An 18,858-nucleotide genomic window follows, 5' to 3' on the forward strand; every position below is an offset into this window, starting at 1 on the left:
TTGACCTCTGAGAAAGTACAGATGAGATAGGTGATGTAAATAAGAATTTCTGGACCTGTTTGGCCATGAGACATAGCAGCTCCTATCCACTCAGACCACTAGTCCTTGGGGATCAAGGAAGAAAAGAGAAATAGTCATATCACCCTACCATATGCCAAACACAAAACATTTTACATACATTATTCCATAGCTACCTTAAGTAAATCATGTCGGGTGCAGTGGTTCACACCTGTAATTCCAGCACTTTGGGAGGCCGAGGCGGGCGGATCACGAGGTCAGGAGTTAGAGACTAGCTTGGCCAATATGGTGAAACCCCATCTCTACTAAAAATACAAAACTTAGCCAGGCATGGTGGTATGCGCCTGTAGTCCCAGCTACTCAGGAGGCTGAAGCAGAAGAATCGCTTGAACCGAGGAGGCAGAGGTTGCAGTGAGCTGAGATCGAACCACTGCACTCCAGCCTGGCTGACAGAGCAAGATTCTGTCTCAAAAAAAAGAAGTAAATCGTATCATTTAGATAGGAAGAAACCCATCAAAGCTATTAAGTATCAAACAAGTGAAACTATCCAAGGTCTCATATCTATGATGTGGCGGAATTGGGATTCAACTCCATAACAAACATCCCTGGGCCAGATACAAGACTACCCTGTCTCAAGGCAGGTCCCACAGGGGATGGAGAAAAGCGCCGTCCACCGCATGTAGAGGGTGCTGGAGTGGGGCTCATTCTGTGCCAGGGTTGAGATCTCAGGGGCTCTGCTCGTGGGTGGAAGAACTGCTCCCATTAAGATGGATCTAGAAGGTCTCTTTGGTTTCAAACAAGATCTTAATAAACAGTGGGGATATAGGGAATGGAGTCTAATTTTTCAGGGACAAGAAATAGGCAAAAATTAAGCAGGGTATTAAGGCTTTAAACAAGCAGGCTGAAGCCCAGCACAAGGCTGCGACAGAGCTAGGGAAATGGAGCAAATATGAAGCAAGCTCGGTCACACCGCCACACCAGCAACGTGGTGGGATGCTGAGAGAACCTACCCCTAAGGGGGTGAGAGAGCCTGGGCCTACCACAGGATCCCCAGCTACAGACAGCAAGGCCCACTCCTGCACTGCTGATTGGTGGGTCTGAGTCTGTCTTGTCAGGGACAAGCTGAAGGTCTGCACATGGTTAAGGTTTCCCGTTAAACGTCCTCAGAGCCTGCCATGGAAGGGAACAGTCCAAAAGCTTCAAGGAAAGCAGAGACCGCAAGCAGAGGCTCAAGCCGTAAGTCAGGACTTGGGGAAAAAAGCGAAGAACCCAATTATCAGAAGTGAGCACCAAGCTCAGCACTAATTGATGCCTGTTCTCCGTGCTGAGCTAGGAAATGCTGAAACTCCCCTGACTTTAAGACCCATCCCAGAGGTGAGCTTGGGGTTTTTAGCTTAAAGGTGGGGCCTGGTGGGCCTAGTGATAGAAACAAGGCTGTAGTAAATGAAGAGCACACCTGTGCCAGGCTGGCAGCTGGGACTCTAAGGGGAAGAAGACTTGGTCAACAGACTCTGCGGACCAGAAAAATTCTGCAAACCGAAATTCCAAACCCTTTAAGATTCAGGTGCACTGTATATAATGCAATAGAAATGTTCCTGAAAAGCAATATATAAATCGAATTTTTGTAAATTGATACTTTGAGTGACCCAGAGGAATTTGCTGCTTAAAGGAAGTTATTATTTTTGTAAATCTGGTTTCAACTCAATTGGATTTTCTTAAATGGAGCGTTCTTTTAATCTGATTTTCTTCTATCAGAGACTGAGACATATATCTCTGATATGTCAAAAAAAAAAAAAAGTAATACAGCTGGGCATGGTGGTACATGCCTGTAGTCCTAGCCCCTCAGGAAGCTGAGGTGGGAAGACTGCTTGAGCACAGGAGTTTGAGGCTGCAATGAGCTATGATCACAGCACTGTACTCCAGTCTGGGTGTCAGAGCAAGATCCCGTCTCTGAAAAAAAATAATTAAAAATAATAGATGCTACTAGTACATCTTGATTTTAGCAAGGTTTAAATTGTATTCCTTACAATATATTCATTAAATTAAAAAATGTGGTCTAGGCCAGGCGTGGTGGCTCATGCCTATAATCCCAGCACTTTGGGAGGCTGAGGTGGGTGGATCATGAGGTCAGGAATTCAAGACCAGCCTGGCCAGCATGGTGAAACCCCGTCTCTACTAAAAATACAAAAAATTAGCCGGGCATGGTGGTGCGTGCCTGTAATCACAGCTACTCGAGAGGCTGAGGCAGGAGAATCGCTTGAACTCAGGAGGTGGAGGTTGCCATGAGCCGAGATTGTGCCCACTGCACTCCAGCCTAGATGACAGAGCAAGACTCTGTCTCAAATAAAAAAAAATAATAAAGTAAAATTAAAAATGTGGTCTAAACCAGTGGTTCTTACATCTGACTGTACACAGAATTAAACTGGGAGTTTTATAAAATACTGATTCCTGGGCCCACCACTTCAGCTTCTGATTCACTGGGAAACACAGGAGGGTACCAGGGGCTCCCCAACAGGAGCCTATGGCTTAGAAGCCTTTGTGCAGCCATAGACATTGACAGCAAAATGAGGTTAACCCAGAGATGATCTCACTGCCACCATCCCAGGACCTCCCTTCCCCAGTACCTATGGAAAAAGAGTTCCAGCTTACACTGAGCACAATGATCCCATGATGATGGGGGCCACTGGCCACATAAGGTGGGGGTTCTCTAAAGCCAAGAAGTGGCAGCCACTCTCCAGACTGACGTGAGACCAGACCCTGGTTACAGCAGCTCCCTTGGCTTCAGAACCAGGCCTTCAGGTACAAGGCAGGGTGTGTCATTCTCCCCAGGGGCCTGTGACCTTCATGGAGAATTCTAGCAACATGATTTTATATCCACTTGCATCATACCTAAAAATTATTAGAAGAAAACTGAATATGGTTTTGTGATAAACAGAATAATACCCATCCCCTCCCCCCACCAGTGACGTCCACGTCCTACTCCTTGACACTGTGAATATGTTAGGTCACACAGTAAAAACAGATGTTTGCTAATCTACTGTTTTAACTGACTGACGGATGGGAAGGTTATCCTGGTTTCTCTGAGGGGACCCGAAGTAATCACAAGGGTCCTTAGAAGCTGAACAGGGAGGCAACAGAGAGATCAAGAGAGATAACAGCATGAGAAGGACTCAGCTCCACATTGCCAGGAAATGGGGCCACAAGCCAAGGGATGTGGACAGCCTTTAGAAGTTAGAAAAGGTTGGCTGGGCTCGGTGGCTCATGCCTGTAATCCCAGTGCTTTGGGAGGCCAAGGCGGGTGGATCACGAGGTTAGGAGTTCGAGACTAGCCTTCCAACAGAGTTATGTTGTAACCCCGTCTCTATTAAAAAATATAAAATATTAGCCAGGTGTGGTGGCAGGTGCCTGTAATCCCAGCTACTCGGGAGGCTGAGGCAGGAGAATCTCTTGAACCTGGGAGGCGGAGGTTGCAGTGAGCCGAGACCGTGCCACTGCACTCCAGCCTGGACTACAGAGCAAGACTCCATCTCAAAAATAAAAAAAAAAAGTTGGGAAAGGTGGCCTGGCCCAGTGGTTCATGTCTGTAATCCCAGCACTTTGGGAGGCCGAGGCAGGTGGATCACCTGAGGTCAGGAGTTCAAGACCACCCTGGCCAACATGGTGAAACCCCGTCTCTACTAAAAAATATATAAAAAATTAGCCAGGCATGGTAGTGGGCACCTGTAATCCCAGGTACCCAGGAGGCTGAGTCAGGAAGAATTGCTTGAACCTGGGAGGCAGAGGTTGCAGTGAGCCGAGATCGTGCCAGTGTACTCCAGCCTGGGTGACAGAGCAAGACTCTGTCTCAAAGGAAAAAAAAAAAAAAAAGGTTGAAAAAGGCAAGAGACAGATTGCTCTACTCTAAAGCTATCAAAGAGACACACATTGCTGCTGACACCTTGATTTAGCCTAGTGAGACCCACATCAGGTTTCTGACCTCCAGAACTGCAAGATAATAAATTTGCATTGCTTTAAACCACTAAATTTCTAGTAATTTTTTTTTTTTACAGCAGAAACAGGAAACTAAAACCCATGACCAAGTTCTCAAATTTTGTTTTTTGTTAGAATGCAAGGAAAGGAAAGTAGAACTTAAAAGTCTGGCAGATTCTCCTTTTTGTTGCAAGGCCCTGCAAGTCACCCCAAAATTTTACTTTTCTTCTCTTTAATAGACAAAGAAAATTGTGTATCTAAGGTGACCAGGCTCATTTATCAGGCCAAGTTTTTAGCACAGTATGATAGGATTGTGGTAAGATCCAGGATCCATATTTTAAAAATCTCCCTAGGCATCTCTAATATGCAGCCAGGTTTGCAAACCACTGGTCTACAATTTAAATTCTAACCAACATAATTACGACGTGGCTGCATTCCTAGAGAATGAGTACCGGTGGGTTATCATTAATCTGGGAGGACAGAACACAGGTGATGAAGATTCTCATTCTGTGACCTGCAGCATGGAATGGCCAGCATGTGAATTCAATGTGAATGTGGCACCAAATGGAAAACAGGAGGAGGAGGGCATTTTAATTCACTAATGAGGGTTGTTAGGACAGAGGGTTTATTGATTCTCAGGGCAGGTGACAGCAGGCTGAGGAGGTGCCAGATGAGTTGCTGGGAGTTGAATGCAGTTCAGAGAAGGCAAATGCAGGATAATATACCGTCTGTAACAGGGAAGGACACAGCACAATAACTGGCAGGGCTGGGGAAGACCTTGCAAAATTAGAAAAGTGTCCAGAGACAAGGTCAGTGCTGCAGAGTAGGGGGTGTGAGGGGACGCAGGAGGGCCACTTGGCCTGGGCCTCCATTCACATATGTCCTGAAATTTAGACTCCTGACATCTCTCAATATCTGATAAGGTGTTTGTTAATGTAAAACATGCAAAGCATGCCAGTTTAATAACTTCATTTTTGCATCGTTTCCTTTGTTAATGTATGGGGAGCCTGAAAACATGAGGCTAGTGGCCCAGATGTCTCAACTTCAAAAGTCCATGGTGGCTCACAAGATCCATTCAGCCCTGCAGTTTATGAAGCAATCCTAAGTGGACCCCCATAGGATATTTTTGGAAGGACACACCAAGAACAGTGAGGGTCTCTAGTGATCTGGGCCAGGAGAGTTGAAATCCAGAGAGGAAAAGAGATTTACTTGTTTTTTTTCCTAAATACAATTTTAATAGATCCTATTTTTGTTTTCCTCTTTTCCTCCCAGAGTTATACATGCCCTTAATCCAAAATGTCAAACAAGTCTTGTTATTAAAAAAATAGCAGTCCTTTAATCTCTCCTCCCCATTTTCTACACTTTAACCTTTTAGATAATTATTTTGGTATTTACTTTCAGGTGTCTACATTAACATGCTTGAAATACTATTCCTTGATTTTTCAACTATAGCCATTATCTATAGATAATGGGTAGAAGATTAGGATTTGGTGTCTTTCCTCCTGCTGTCCCAGTGGGATACACTTATCCTTCCCCATCTCCCATCCTTCCAACAGAATTATGTTGTAATGCTGGTAACGTGAATGTTCAATGTGTATGTTAGAGCAATAGTCACAGCTAAGCCATATAGTAAACTATGACCACTTTCTCTTTTCTGAACACCTTTTTTTTTCTTTGAGACAGCGTTGCTCCTGGAGCTAATAACTGTTTTGGTTTTTGTTTGCTTCATTTTCTGTGTACAGTATTTATATTTGCTATTGGTCTATGTTTGCTGTCAAGGCATTCAGAATTTTCAGATAGTCTAATAATTTCACCAGTGTCCTAAAAAAAAACTCTCCCATAGCCTTATAGAATATGCTCTAACCCGCACCTGAGACATAGCTCTCATCTTGGAATCTCCCTTCACCAGCATCCCAGAGATTCTCTTGCCTCGTTCCTGTTTAAACTTCGGAGTCCTTTTTCTTAGTTTATTATTTTGACATATGTTTGGGGACATCCTAAGGCAGGGACATGGAATATAAATTCTCGAGAAGTTGGATGTCAGAAAATGTTTATTTTTACTCTACTCTGACACTTGATGGATTCTTTGGGCCAAGTATAGAATTCTAGAGTGGAAACAATTTTTCTTGAGAATTTTGAAAGCCATTCCAATCTGGCCTTCAGGGTTGCTATTGAGAAGTCTGATGCCATTCTGATTTGTCATCCTTTAGGTAATACTTGTTTGCTTCTCCTCTTTGGAAGCCTGTAGCACCTGTTCTTTGTCCTCACTGTTTTGAAATATCACACTGGTGTGCCTTAGTGTCAGTCTATTCTCTTTGTGCTGGCCTTTGATGGCCCTTTCATTCCAAAAATGCATGCTTGTTAGTTGTGGGAAATTATTTCTTTAATGACTTTCACTCCTCTGGTTTCTCTGTTCACTCTTTTTGGAAATCCTATTTGCAATATTAAACCTTCTGTTCTGTTTTCCTGATTTTCCTTTCTTTTTTTTTTTTTTTTGAGACAGAGTCTCGTTCTGTCGCCCAGGCTGGAGTGCAGTGGTGCAATCTCGGCTCACTGCAACGTCTGCCTCCCAGGTTCAAGCAACTCTCATGCCTCAGCCTCCCAAGTAGCTGGGATTACAGGTGCCTGCCACCAAGCCCAGCTATATTTTCCTGATTTTCTTGTATTTCCTTTCGTTTGTCCTTTTGTTTTCTCTTTTGCTCTAATTTCAGAGAGATTTGCTTTTCTTTATTTTCTAACTCTTATTGAATTTTTAATTTTGTTATCATATTTCTAATTTCCAAGAGGTCTTATGTGTTCCCTGAATGCTCCTTTTACTAATGTTATATTCCTTTTTGATGGTTATATATCTTACCTCTGAGGATATTAATCAGAGGATATTTGACATTTTCTTCAACCTGTACAGTCTCTCTTTCCTTGAAGTTGCTTTTTCCTATTCATCTTGGTCTCTGTTTTTCATGTGAGAGGTTTTCCTCAGTGCCTGTTAAACCTTGATTATCTGTTAATATTTAAGAATGGAGCTAAAAAGCTGAGTAGATATTTTGAACCAATAGGGCCTTGTTGGCCGGAGGCTCCACGACACGTTCTGGCTGGGTTATCTGGCTAAAGGACCCACACAGCACTGCCTTTAAATTTTCACTCTTGGGGAGATCAAATTCCCCTTAGAAGACTCTTCCGGGCTCATGCTCAAAGGATATAATTCTGGCCACCAGCATCATGTGAGCTCACTGGGGAAAGAGCAGTGGGTCTCAGTGTCTGTCCACTTAATTTCTCGGTTTCCAGCACAGCACCCAGCCCTCATCTCTGCCCAGTGTCCTCCTATCTGTGGACCTTCTGTTATAGACTCTGCGGTGCGGACAGGCTACCGGCCTGGTTGTGCAGAGAGGGGAGGGACCTGAGAGTCAAACTGCTTCCTAAACAGACTTTGAACCACTCCTAGTTTTAGGAGGCCCCACATCACTTCCAGGAACCTGGCGCTGCCAATTCCTGAGCCTTTGTGGGATTCTGGTTGGTTTCTCAAATTTCCTCACTGCTAACTTAGGATTCAGTTTTCCCAGGTCTGTTGTATTGTTGGCCACACTTCTTACTTTCTAGCTTTCAAAATATTGTTGCTATGGGGAGTTGAAAAAAAATGTTGTTGCTATCATTTCTTCCCTTTTTATCAGAAAGATAAAAAATGCCAAATGCCAGCACAAAGAGAATAGACCCACACTAAGGCACACCAGTGTGATAGCTCAAAACAGTGAGGACAAAGAACAGACGCTACAGGCTTCCAAAGAGGAGGAGCAAACAAGTCCTACCTAAAGGATGACAAATCAGAATGGCATCAGACTTCTCAATAGCAACCCTGAAGGCCAGATGTGTGTGTCTGTGTGTGTGTGTTTTGTTCTCCATCTGCACCTGGAAGTTGGGAGATTTACTTATCACTCTTTAATTTTTTCTGTTGTTTTATTGTTTAATCAATGTTTTAGTTACAAACTATTAATTATTGCAAATTGTTTTACTTTTTTTTTTTTTTTTTTTTTTGAGATGGAGTCTCTCTCTGTTACCCAGGCTGGAGTGCAATGGCACAATCTCAGCTCACTGCAACTTCCCCCTGCCGGGTTCAAGCGATTCTCCTGCTTCGATTCTCCTGCTTCAGCCTCCTGAGTAGCTGGGATTACAGGTGTGTGCCACCACACCCAGCTAATTTTTGTATTTTTAGTAGAGACGGGGTTTCATTATGTTGGTCAGGCTGGTCTCAAACTCTTGACCTTGTGATCCGCCCACCTCAGCCTCCCAAGGTGCTGGGATTACAGGCGTGAGCCACAGTGCCTGGCAAGAATTGTTTTGCTTTTTAAGATAATCTAGTTCATTTTTTTCAAAGCAGCTATGACAGTATAGCATGTAAAAACTGCAAAATAATGATCAGCCTTTAAGGCTTTGAGTGGTTCCCAAGTGCTGAGCTCTGTCATATCTGCATGTATGTGCATGTATGTGCATGTATATTTACAAAGGAGACAGCTGTGGCTGACATGGAGAAGCTAATGTACCCACAAATGGTGACACAAGACCAATAAAAAATATTACACCTATAAGCAGGAAATGAAGTAGGTCACAATGAGTCATCACCCGTTGTGTGAAATTTCTTAGGTTATTGTTACCTCAGCCCAGAGAAGAGTTTTCAATTCAGTTGCACACGAGTTATCCCACTTATAATGAATCTTCTGAAGCCATTAGTTGTTTCCTAATTTTTTGATTGTACATCCTTATAAGAAAAACATTTCAGCATACCCTCAAATATGTAAATGTATTCATTTGCAGGTTATACATGTCATATCAATATCAGTACAATACTAACATCCAAATAAGTAGAGATTTTTTAAAGGATGCAATAGAAAATAAAATTAGAAGTTCTAATATTTTCCTTGAGTACCTCAGTGGATCATCTTAAACCATGGAATTTTCCACCATGATGAATATCCAAACACTTAGACAAGGTTTTTGAAAGACTCCTACTCAGACCCTACTGAGGCATTCTGAATCAGAACTTCTGAGGATAAGGCCCTAATGAGACAGCCAAACGCCAAGGCAGATAAAAAGGGGTCCCCAGAAAATCTCTAACCCTCCCCACAGGTGTTTACATCAGATGTTTTCGTACAGACGAAGGAACTTGCCCAGGGCCTTGTCTGAGCATGCCCACATGAGCCCTGGGGGAGCAGGGTGGAGTCACAGGCAGGGGGAGGAGCCTTGGGATTCAATCTGTGAAGTGGGGAGCCTGTTTTCGCTTTGCTGAGGTTTTTTTTCATTTTTCCCTTTTCATCCAATAAAATCCTGCTCTATTCACCCTTCAATGTGTCCACGTGCCTAATTTTCTTGGTCGTGTGACAAGAACCTGGTTTTAGCTGAACCAGGAGCAAAATTCTAAAACACTAGCAAGGACATTTTGAAAAAGTTTCCCTGCTGATTCCCATGTGCACCTTTGGTTTAAAAATACAATTCTAAAGATACAAGAATTAGAACCCCTAAAGGCCAGGCGCAGTGGCTCACGCCTGTAATCCCAGCACTTTGGGAGGCGGAGGCGGGCGGATCATGAGGTCAGGAGTTCGAGACCATCCTGACCAACATGGTGAAACTCCGTCTTTACTAAAATACAAAAATTAGCCCAGTGTGGTGGCGGGTGCCTGTAATCCCAGCTACTCGGGAGGCTGAGGCAAGGGAATTGCTTGAACCCGGGAGGCGGAGGTTGCAGTGAGCCAAGATCGCGCCACTGTACTCCAGCCTGGGTGACAGAGCCAGACTCCATCTCAAAAAAAAAAAAAAAATTAGAATCCCTAAAACACTGAACATAGTAGTCAAATGGCTACTGAATGCAAAGATCAGTCAATTAACTCTGGGAAATGTATAGTTCAACAGATTATCTGGATCATCATGTGCCTCAAAAAACATTGTGCTCTCCTCCCAACTCCATATTTTTCTTCTTCTGACTCTGTCCTTTCCTTTCTATTTTATTAATTTATTATTATTATTATTTTTTGAGATGGAGATCTCTCTAAGTTGCACAGGCTGCTCTCAAATGATCCTCCTGCCTCGGCCTCCCAAGGTGCTGGGATCACAAGTATAAGCCAACATGCCTGGCCTCCCCTCAATTTTAATATAACTTGAACTTTACTATTATATGCATAGATATTCATTATAGAAAATATAGATAAGCAAAAAAGAAGAAAATAAAAATGAATTCATAATTCTACCATTCCAAAATAATGAAAATGTTTACTCATAGCTTTCAATATATTTATGCAAACATGTATTTAAAAGGGAATCGGCCGGGGGCAGTGACTCACGTGTGTAATACCAGCACTTTGGGAGGCCGAGGTGGGCAGATCACCTGAGATCAGGAGTTTGAGACCAGCCTGGCCGACATGGTGAAACCCCGTCTCTACTAAAAATACAAAAATTAGCAGGGCATGGTGGCCGATGCCAGTAATCCCAGGTACTCCGGAGGCTGAGGCAGGAGAATTGCTTGAACCCAGGAGGAGGAGGTTACAGTGAGCCGAGATCGTGCCATTGCACTCCAGCCTGGGAGACAAGAGTGAAACTCCGTCTCAAAAAATATATATAAATAAATAAATATAAAAGGGAATCATACTGTACATGCCATTTTTAACCTGACTTTTTTCACTGTGTAATTATGTATTTTTTTCCGAGATAATAAGAATGAAAACTCTGACAGAGCCAGGAACAGTGGCAAGAGAGATGATCGGCAAAGAGCAGGTGGTGAGATCAGAAACTCCCCCACTAACCTGCTGAACTGCCATCCTCTCCCTCATATTCTCTTCCCTCTACCTTCTGATCCTCCCTGACTTCATCTCTCTTCCTCTGTTTGCCTTCTACATGCTCTTTCCCTTTCTCTTTTCTTTCACCTTCTACCCTCAATTCTCTCTACTAAAGCAACCAAGGCCTTCAGGACAAGGATTAATATTTAATAGAATTAAACTTCCTGTTAATTTGACAAGGGATGCATAACCAGGAAGCTGGAGTGACAGCTGCACCCTCCTCTGAAGTGGGGATTTTCTGAGCAAGCCCAGGCAAGAGCCCTCTGTTCTTCTACTTTTTTTTTTTTTTTTTTTTTTGAGACAGAGTTTCGTTCTTGTTGCCCAGGCTGGAGTGCAATGGCGTGATCTTGGCTCACTTCTCCTGCCTCAGCCTCCCAAGTAGCTGGGATTACAGGCATGTGCCACCATGCCCGGCTAATTTTGTATTTTTAGTAGAGACGGGGTTTCACCATGTTAGTTAGGCTTGTCTCCAACTCCTGATCTCAGGTGATCCACCCGCCGTGGCCTCCCAAAGTGGGATTACAGGCATGAGCCACCACACCCAGCCTGAGCCCTCTGTTCTTGATAACTATCTGTTATTTCCACTCGGGAGCCCAAATTAAAGTTCCTTATTTGTCTTAGAAGCAAGGTGCGGCCAGAGGCAGCGGGGTACCCAGGTTGTCAGAGAAGAGCCATGTCAGGAAGATTGCATTTCTGGAATTGAAACCAAGGGAGAGATGGTTGACAGAAGGTGAGGACTGAGAAGGAGGCAGGTATGAAAATCCAGAACAAACCAGCTGCGGAGCTTTCCCACTGGTGTTACAAAACCGGTCACAGAAAACCAGTTCCTCTTGCTTTAGGTGGCAAGAATCTTCTACATGCTGGTTACCTCAACCCCACTGACAAAGACATTTCCACCTGCAGTTATTAATCCACTGGTAGTGAGGAAAGTTTTCTGAACTTTGAAAACTTCACTGGGCTGGTGTGAAAGAAAGTAAGCACTTTCTACTACAGTGAAGCCAAATTGTGTTTTTCAGAGGCTGTGGAAAATTACTATTTTCATTAAATGCAAATCATTGCCCTCAAACCAATGACGTTCTTAGGCATGAAATTGTCATTGGCTTTATTAACTAGGAGAGGCTACATTACCCAGCTCTCTAAAGGCACTCTGCTGTAGAAGGTTCTAGAAAATGAATGGAAAGTGACTCATTCTCCACCTTCATCCCCAAAGCCAAAACTCCCCCTGCAGCAAAACACCCCCTGCAGCAGCAGGAGTTTATGGATCATCCTCAGAGTGGGGGTGTAGCACATGGGCCACTAGATGCTTCAGGGGGCAGCAATTAAGTGCTTCACCAGGGGCATTAGTCACAGTGGGTGGGACCCTCCCTGTCACCCTGCAGAAATGGGAGCCAGAGAAGCTGGTAATAACTGAAGAAAGGGAGGCCCCATCCCCTACAACCTCTCCCTTTTCCCAGCAGCAAGTACTTAATAAGCAGCACTTAGCATATGTACAAGGTCAGAAAGGAGGTGAAAAATAGGGAGAAGGTGTTTTGACATAAATATTTCCAGAAAGGATCTCTTAAGGGAGAGCATCTCTGGCTTATGGCAGAGTTAAAACTTACAAAAGAAAAAAAAATTATTCGAAAAAAACTAGAAAATTTTTTCCTCCTCCTCACCCCGAGAAACAAATCTCTACTTGTAGTGGCGCCTGAAGTTTAACCATTAGTGACTCATTCCTTTGTGAACTGCAGGAGACTTGGCATTTAAGAGGTCTGTATTGAAATGCAAATATTTATGAGACCTGCCAATAATTTTCACTAGCATCAGAATCCTTGAGATGACCTTCAAATACAGATTCCTGGTGGCATAGACATGCATAGTTTGTACCCCTAGTCCTCACTACAACCATGACCTTCAGGCAATAGATGGGTTCTCCAGTTCTCTGGCTTCTGATGGGAACCTGATGTAGTTAAGTTCTTGCTTTTGCAGGTTAGAAAATGATTTCCACTGTGGCGACAATTTGGCTACCTCAATCAGAACTGACCCTTTATAGTTAAAGATGGAAGCAAAATGGAAAACTGTAAATAGTTGGGCTTTTTAAATTTTGGCATGTCAAAAGGGAGGGCGGCTATACAGGAGTAAACACTGTCACCTTCCTCCACTGAATCCATGGCCCCTTCCTATATCTTGTCTCGTTCTTTTCTCCTTGGTTTCTCTACAATTACATTCTCTTTCTCCTTTTTCTCCTACCCCTCAAGACACAGACATACTAGGAATGCAATCATATTTGTCTTATATGTACTTAATAATTTAGTACTTTCTTTACACAACATGGTGAGAAATAAAATTCTAAGCCCCCAACTGACTGAATGGACCCTCTCTTGGCCAAAGGAGCCCCAAAGAAACCTTGGAAGCTGAATTCATGGCCACAGTCTGACACCTCCTCCCCCGATAAAAGTCATTAGGTTTCCTTCTCGAAGGTCTAAACAGAAACCAGCCCTTTCAATAGACTACTAGCTTGTCTTCCCAGACACAGAACAAAGACAAGATGAGGTTAATGGTTCCTTTATCACTCCCCAAGACCTCTGCTTCCTCTATTCCCTTTTTCTTCAATGCTGGCCTTACCTTGTGTAAAATGTAGATTTCGGGGGCACTAGTTAAGTCTCACAAATACATTCTCATTGGTCTCACTGCCGCCCCTCCTCCACCCCTTTTAAAGGAAAATGAATAAATACTAAACCTCCTGAGAATCTCTTTGGAAAAAACAGCCACAGATGCTTCTGTGACTCATGTTTTTTTCCTGGGCACGCCCTCACACTGGCTCAAAACCTGGATGATTTGAATCTTATGCTTCAATCACTCATTTTGGTTTTCAATAGGTTTAATATTTTACTTGAGAATAGAGTCGTGTCAGTGAGCTGGCCTTTTTTACTCAATGTGCTTAGCAGCCATGACAGGGGAAAAAGGGTCTTCCCTCTGTTTCATGATGTTAAGAGTGAAGGGATCATTGATCAGGTGCTGAGAGCCACAGGGCTACCTAAAGAGTGTCAGAGGATAATAAGGGTGAGTTGGGGGTTTGAAAAAACAAGGCCAAGGACAAGATCCCCTCCTTCTCAAACTGGCAAAGAACAAGTTAAAATCAGCCCTGACCAGTGAGCCGTGGTTAACAGTCCACCCTGGGGCAGCGGCAAAGACCCCACAGGTTGCTCTCTGCTCATGCCCTCCGTAAGATTTCCTCAGGTGGGGAGGGCACATGGGGCCCAGGGTTATTCTGTAGGGTTGGGACAACCATAATGTGCCTCTTCTGCCTGTTGGCCTCCTTTTCTCCACTTCAATACATACAGGTGAAATCAAATGAAAATTAACACCAAGGACCCCACAAAGGGTAAAGAAGCCACTACAAGCCAAGAAAGCAGAGTGTGTGGACGAAAGAAGGGGGAAGTAAGTCACTCAAGATTCTCTGGGTTGCTAGGTGTAGTTTGGAAGACAAAGTTACTGATATTTTCAAGCCTCAGCTGGCCAAGCCCTCTTCTCCTCTAGGTGGGATGCCTCCATGAGCTCCAACAGGCAGCCTCGCCGACCTCCCAGCTCTGCTCAGTTGCTCAGCACCCCATGGAGAAGGTGAAGCCCATAATGAACACACTGCCCTGGCCACTTACTTCCTCCAACCAAAGAAGCCCTCATTTCCCGGGCCTAGACCATTTCCGGAGACCAGCTTGTGACAGAGCCACAACCTCCGGTCACTCTGTCAGCTATCTGCAGTTCCTCCTTTTTCCTTTCCTCTCTCCCCTCATAAACAATGACCGTTGATGTTTCCACTAGCTACAGATGCTGATGCCAAGATTAGCTTTGGTCAAGATGATATTCTTCATCCTCCAAAACAATGACCAAAATGTTTTATTTTATGGCTAGGAACTTTACTTTTTTCATATGAAATATTTAATGTATTTTTCACTGTGCTCATTTTTGTTCTGTGTGGTGATAGTTAATAGCAAAACTTATGCTACCCCATCAAGAAATAAACAAGGAACTTCTTGATAACAGGAGGAACTAACCATGCTGCTGAAAGCAGAGGCACAAAAAAGAGCTTTTTCTATATTTGATTCCTTCTCTGATTTGTATAATCTCCCCATCAAAAAAAAAAATCAATGAATTGTGTAACTCAGTTTCTCAAGTGTCATAACAACTTGTGCTCCCTGTCCCACTCTCCCTACACATAGAATGCTTAATAAGAGATTAAAGCACACATAGACATCTATCGTTTTAAGCAGGTAGCTATATGCTTCTGCTGCCACTCGCCAAAGACAGGGAAATTTCTCATTTGTATAAAGCCCAGTTACCAATACTTAACAGCTTTCTCTTCTATAAGTTCAAGTCTAAAAAATGGAATTTCAGAACAGTGGAGGAAAATATGAATATTACAACATATAATATTGAGGCAACCATAGTCTCATGGGAAAAAAAACAGGACAAAACCCAGATGATGCAGAGTTTTAAGTGTAAAAATAAAAGAATAAAAGTAATAGAGAAAAAATGGTTTTTTAAAAATACTTTTTGGAGGCTGGACGTGGTGGCTAACCCCTGTAATCCTAGCACTTTGGGAGGCCAAGGTGGGTGGATCATGAGGTCAGGAGTTCAAGACCAGCCTGGCCAACATGATGAAACCCCGTCTCTACTAAAATACAGCCGGGCATGATGGCAGGTGTCTGTAATCCCAGCTACTCAGGAGGCTGAGACAGGAGAATTGCTTGAACCCGGGAGATGGTGGTTGCAATGAGCTGAGATTGCGCCACAGCACTCCAGCCTGGGCGGCTGAGCGAGACTCCGTCTCAAAAAAAAAAAGTTTTTGGAGTAAGGAGGACCTTTCTAAGTATTACATAAAGCCAAAATACCATAAAAGTCTGATAGATTGAACAATATACAGTTTTTTTTTAACTTCCAGAAACAAAGCCAAAAAAAGACTAATGACAAAATGAGAAAAATGTGTTGGCAACTCTCATCACAAACACGTAATTTCCTTCAGATAAAAAGAACTCCAAACTTAATACTGTAAGAAAAAGACCAAAAACCTAACAGAAAAAAAAAAAAAAAGGAAAAGGATACAAGCAGATAGTTTACAAAAAAGGAAATAGAGCTGCCTCATAAACATGTAAGAAAATGTTTTCATAAGTGAATTTAAATAATTCAATTTTACCATATTTAAATATAATTTAAATTTAAATTATGCTAATATATCATTCTCTGCCTATCAGATCGACAGACTGCAAAAAGTTTGATAATGTACTTTGCAGGCAAGGCTGTGAGAAAACAAGCATCTTACCTGTTGCTAGTGAATGTAAAGTAGTACCATCTCACCAGAAGGCAATTTAAACAATATCTTTTATTTTGCAAATGTATATAACCCTGACCTGAAATTCTATTTGTAGGAATTTATCCTATAGATATACCCATATATATGAAAAAAGCAAGTACAGAGAAATTTATTTGCAACTGCTCTGTTGATTTGCAAATAGATTATTATGCAGAACTGTAGAAGAGACTAAGGAAGTTCTGCATGTACTGGTATAGAATGATCTTCAAGATGTTTTATTAAATGAAGAAAAGCAAGGAGAGAGCAATGTGTGTGTGTGTGCATGTATATGTGGGTAACACGTGTGCAAATGCATTTAGAAATATTCTAAATATTTATTATTGTATAACTTTCTGGAGGTATATTTTAAAAATCCATTCATTTATCTCTAGAAAAGGAAATTGGCCAGCTGGGGAACAGACGGGGAGACAGACCTTCTACTGTATATCTTTTTGTATATACCTTCTGCATTTTGAACCATGTAAATGTATTACTTTCTCAAAAATAAATAAAATATTATTATTATTTATTTTATTTATTTATTTATTTTGAGATGAGGTCTTGCTCTGTTGCTCAGGCTGGAGTGCAGTGGCAGGATCTCAGCTCACTGCAACCTCCACCTCCTGGGTTCAAGTGATTTTCCTGGCCTCAGCCTCCCTAGCAGCTGGGATTATAGGCATGCACCACCATGCCTGGCTAATTTTTGTATTTTTGTAGACATGAGGTTTCACCATGTTGGCCAGGCTGGTCTCAACCCCCTGACCTCAAGTGATCTGCCCACCTCGGCCTCCCAAAGTGCTGGGATTAGAAGTGTGAGCCACTACACCCAGCCTAAAAAGAAATATACTATTATAATGAAGAATAAATAAAGAAGCAGTAATACATGAGTTTGAGTGAACTTCAAAAAGGATGAAAAGGATAGTGGATTTTATGTTATGTAAATTTTACCTCAATTTAACAACAACAACAAAAAAGAGGAGCAGGATTGCAACAGGGAGCTAAAGGCAAAGCCTGTCCTTCCTCCAGTGCACCTGTCTTTTTGGCATGGCTCTACTAATGATGTGCTGATCAAGGTTGAACAAAAGATACCTCCCCACCACAATAAAAAGCACTGATTTGTATCATTTGCCAATTTGTATCAATTGTATCGGTTCCCACCAATGAACATGGAGTTGGGACAAAATGCATACAATTGGCTCTCGAGAGCCAGTGCAACTGAGACCCAGGACACCACTGGAATTTACCCAGTTACTGAAACCAGAACCCTGGGAAACATCCTTGATTCTTAAACCTTTCCTACCCCTCGCTACCCATGGTCTGCTCAATAGCCATTGCACTCCTCCCACATTGGGTAGAAGCCTTGTAGTTTAGGAATGGATCCTGTCCCCAGGTGGTCTAATCCAATATATATACTGCCACCCATTGATACGCAAAGACATTTATCCTTTGGGATAGCCAGCTGAATCCTGGGCCACCTGGAGGCCCAGGATGCTTGCTTTGAGTCATTCCAATCTGCTAGCTATTTAAGCATTATTGTTTGTTGAAAAGATAGGGAGGCTCCGGACTAAGGGAATTATAGTCATCTATTCCCCTCACTGGTGACTGACTCAGGACCTCAGTACTAAGTCATTTAGTGCATGCTATTCCCTAGTCACAGAGATTAGCCCAAAAGTGGACTCTTGACTCAGTTCAGGCCAATGAGATGTGACAAGAATTTTGCTGGAGGCATCTGAAAAATTTCCTACTCTTCAGAGAGTTGCAGGAAGAGATAATTTCTCTCTTCCTTATACAGAAGATGAGGTCTGGAACTGCCACCACCATCTTGTCCGGCAGCCCGAGCACAAATCCCTCCCCCAGAGGTGGGAGGGCCAAGTGGACGGCCAGAGCCAGACACCCCAGCCTATGTTTGGACAACCCACGCTGTAGGCCAATACATTTCCTATGTTTAAGGTAGTTGGATTTAGATTATCTGTTTCTTGCTGTTGAATGCATCTTAAGCAACATAGTTTTGACCTGTTTGTGCTGGTTTATTTTATGTGTCAACATGGCTAGGCTACAGTACCCAGTTATTCAGTCAAACACTAACCTAGGAGTTACTAGTAAGGTTTGCAGGTGTTATAACATCTACTAAAAATGACTTGAAGCAGATTATCTTTGCTAATCTGGGTGGGCTTCATCCAATCAATTGAAAGTTCTTAAGAGAATAAACAAGTTTCCTTGAAGAAGAAAAAATTCCACCTGCAGACTGCAACATCAGCTCTTGCTCAAGAGTTTCCAGCCTGCTGGCCTGCCCTACAGTTTCAGACTTGCCTAGTCAGCCCCCACAATCACATAAGCCAACTCCTGTCACAAATCTCTTGCTCTCCTTCTCTCTGTGTATATATGTATATACGCATATATATATATATATATATATATATATATATTTTTTTTTTTAATATACTGGCTCTGTTTCTCTGGTCTAACCCTGATTAATACACCTCTTTTTTCCTTTGTGATACTTATCTCAATTTGGGATTATATACTTTGCATTTATTATGTATATTCCAATATTCACAGTTAGACTATGCGCTTTATGGACATATGTGAGTAATTCCAGAAGTAGAATTTCTGGTCAATGATTATACACGTTTGGAAGATGAAAAATATTGCTAACTTACCGTCTTCAGAGGTTGTACCAATTACACTCTTACTAGATTATAGCCTTCATGTCTTTTGTATTACTAT

The 18,858-nt window shown here is 42.6% G+C and overlaps 1 long non-coding RNA gene across 1 annotated transcript in view; it reads right to left on the reverse strand.

Moving 5' to 3' along the window:
- LOC134757005 (uncharacterized) overlaps positions 1–13,513 on the reverse strand; it is a 52,490-nt gene extending 38,977 nt beyond the window's left edge. The window contains exon 1 of the long non-coding RNA XR_010130579.1: positions 13,407–13,513. This is a non-coding gene — a long non-coding RNA (uncharacterized lncRNA). The remainder of the gene's footprint in view (positions 1–13,406) is intronic.
- Between the last annotated feature and the right edge of the window lie 5,345 nt (positions 13,514–18,858).

The sequence above is a fragment of the Gorilla gorilla genome, chromosome 14 (genome assembly GCF_029281585.2).
Source record: "Gorilla gorilla gorilla isolate KB3781 chromosome 14, NHGRI_mGorGor1-v2.1_pri, whole genome shotgun sequence".
Lineage (NCBI taxonomy): Eukaryota > Metazoa > Chordata > Mammalia > Primates > Hominidae > Gorilla > Gorilla gorilla.